Here is a 3,272-nt window from a genome sequence, read left to right as displayed (position 1 = left end):
ATGAACGTATTGTTCTTGGCTAGGAGGAGGGCTCGTGTGACATGCAGGGCATGTACAGGGACTTGATGAGAGCTGACACTATCTGATAGACTGCTCTGTGCCCAGCACCAGGGTCCCTGCCATGGAAGCAGGGGAGGAGCACAGGGCTAGGCCAGCTGCCCCTGTCCCCAACAGCCCCAGTCCCCTTCAGCCAGGAAAACAGAGTTTCCAGGCACTCCACCCAGCAGAACTCCGTTTCTTTGGCCGGAACTGAGTGGGACACATGGTCAGTCTTACTTGCCAGTGGGGCAGGCAGAGCAGGAACAGGACCAGCCCCGTGGAGAGACTAACCATTCAGGGGATGGATACTGGAGCTGAGAATCAGGCATGATGAGCTCCTGTCCTGCCACTGGGCCCCCTGCCGCGTGACCTGGAGAGGTTGCACACATATTCTGGCCATTTATTTCTTCTGCCCAACGTAACCTCATCCCTCTGTGAGAGTCACTTCTCTGGGTTCAAGTGGAGCCTTTTCAAGATGGAACTCAATGGAAATCAGAATATTGATAACATGAGCACCACCCTTTACATTTGGCAGAGCTCATTTATATACTGGGTTTTATTTCACTGTTTGAATGCATCACTCTTATTAGCAAAACATAACAGAGAGAATAGAGCACTGTGTCCTAAAGAAAGGGAATCTGGCACTTAACAGTTGGAATGGGAAAGAAATGGAATGGGAGAAGAGTCGACATGTAAGAGAAGGAAGGCAGTCAGCCTGTGCTGGGCCCCTGGGGAGAATGGAGACAGCGTCTGTACAGGTGGGTAGGTGGTGGGTCTGCGGGTCTGTGGCTGATGAAGGCCCCTCACTTTTTACCAGTGTGGTTCCTGGTGGAGCCTGACACCAATCCCTGTGTTTTCCTCATGGAGTCACTCAGTGGAGAACTCCTCAGGAACAACCCAGCATTGCTGCTTTCTGTCTTCCACCCACTCCTGTCCCACTTACCCGCTTGCCATGTTCACACCACAGGATGCCTCTTTCCTCTTTTTCCAATTCAAATCTCATCTTTCTTTCTTGTGTGTTTCTCTCCATGCAGGAAAAAAGCAACACAGATTACTTGTCCACTGCCTTTGAGAAAAAAGATGAGAATAAGGATAAGAAGATTAATTATTCTGAGCTTCTTTCTTTGCTGGGGGATGTAGCCATAGACTACCACAAGATAATGCGTGGAGCAGTGCCTTGTTCCGGGGGGAGCCGGTCATCCCGCCCCACCCAGAGGCCTCTAGAGACCCCCATGAACAATAAAGCATCTACTCCCACAAGATACTTCCTCCTTTTCCTTGGCTGTGTGTATCTTAGACAGAACAGGAAGTTATTCGTTAACTGCTTTGTAGATGCTCCACTAGATGCAGAAGTGCTCCCTAGCAGATGTCTGCTTCCAGAATGCTCCCCACAGCGCCCTGAATCCTGACTGGGTCATTCTTCTTTTTTGGTTGTTGGACTTTGAGATTCACCTGTGCTCACACACCTGGGAGCACGCATCCTGCCTAGTTTGATGACCCTAGATCGGGGTGTAAACTGGAACCCTTGCCTGGGGCCTTGCCAGAGGCCAGATGGGCACTTGCTCTGTGCACCACTCTCATGAGTAGAAAGGAGCAGCAGTGGCATGAGCACTAGACCCCTGTCCTCTGGCCTGGCCCCTGCAGCTCTGGCCTTGCTCCTGTGTCTGCTTGTTGGGATCAGTGTGAGCAGATATTGTCTCTCTCTGACATGTGGTTTGTTGAATGCCAGCGTCTGGCTGGGCACTGGGGATGCAAAGGCAAAAGAGTCAGTCTTGGGTCAGTGTGGAAATCCTTCCAAAACACATGGAACTGGCTACAAGTCCAGCTGATTCAGGTCCATGCTTTTTGGGTGGTCATTGTTGGAGAAGGAGCACCAGATGAAGGGCAGGGAGGAGACAGTTAGTGATGCTTGTCTCTGAGCCTTGTACTCTGCCAGGCAATGAAAATGCAGAAACGAAAATGATGCAATGGCTGTTCCTCCCTACAAGATGCCCATCTTCTTGTGGCCTCTCCCCTGGGTGTTGCTAATTCTTCCCAGTTTTAAGTCCTCCAAACCCTTCGCGCCAGGCAGCAGGGTCAGCATTCATCTTAATCACCAAGGTCATGTTTAGACCATTTCCCCATTATTCCTTACATCTCTGTAAATTCCTCCATCTTTGAGCCTCGTGTCATGGGATTATCCTCCTTTCTTTCTTCTTTTTTCTTTTTCTTTTTGATGGGAGTCTCCCTCTGTCACCTAGGCTAGAGTGCAGTGGCTCAACCTTAGCTCACTGCAACCTCCATCTCCCTGGTTCAAGCGATTCTCATGCCTTAGCCTCCCAGGTAGTTGGAAGTACAGGTGTGAGCTGTCACCTCCTGCCAATTTTTGTATTTTGAGAGGCGGGGTTTCACCATGTTGGCCAGGCTGGTCTTGAACTTCTGGCCTTAAGTGATCCACCCACCTCGACCTCCCAAGTGCTGGGATTATAGTCATGAGCCACCATGCCCGGCCTATCCTTTTTTTTTTTTTTGAGACAGGGTCTTGCTCTGTCTCCCAGGATAGAATGCAGTGGTACCATCATAGATCAATGCAGCCTTGACTTCCTGAGCTCAAGAGATCCTCCTGCCTCAGCCTTCCTAATAGCTAGGACTACAGGTGCAGGACACTACATCTGGCTATTTTTTTAATTTTTAATTTTTATAGAGATGGGTCTTGCTAGGTTGCCCAGGCTGGTCTCAAACTCCTGGCTTTAAGCAATCCTGCCTCAGCCTCCCAAAGTGCTGGAATTACAGATGTGAACCACCATACCTGGCCCCCTCCATTACAAAATGTTTTTTTAAGTAGATGTGGTCTTTCACTGTCACCCAGACTGGAATGCAGTGGTGTGATTGTAGCTCACTGCAGACTCAATCCTCTGGCCTCATCTTCCCGAGTAACTGGGACCATTGGGCTTGTGACCTCACCTGGTTTGTCCTCCTTTCTTATCAGATTCTTGCACTCTCCTCACTCTTGATACTTGGCTGACATCACCCTTTCTATTTTATCAGGGGAACTTATTTGGGGTAAGTTTACAGTCAGATTTCCTAGAAGTAGAGACTAAGATGGGGATTCCTGTGCAAGTGATATGGTTTATCAGGGAGTGCTCTCAGGAGAAACCTGGGAGGACATGGGGGTGAGAGCATGGACAGGGAAAAAGCTCATCAGAGACAGGAGCTTGGCCTCAGTCTAGCTTTCTTCTCATCCCACAGGGAGC

This window comes from Trachypithecus francoisi, unplaced genomic scaffold (assembly GCF_009764315.1).
Source record: "Trachypithecus francoisi isolate TF-2019V2 unplaced genomic scaffold, Tfra_2.0 Lachesis_group5, whole genome shotgun sequence".
NCBI classification, from domain to species: Eukaryota; Metazoa; Chordata; class Mammalia; order Primates; family Cercopithecidae; genus Trachypithecus; species Trachypithecus francoisi.
This window is presented reverse-complemented; position numbering follows the sequence as displayed.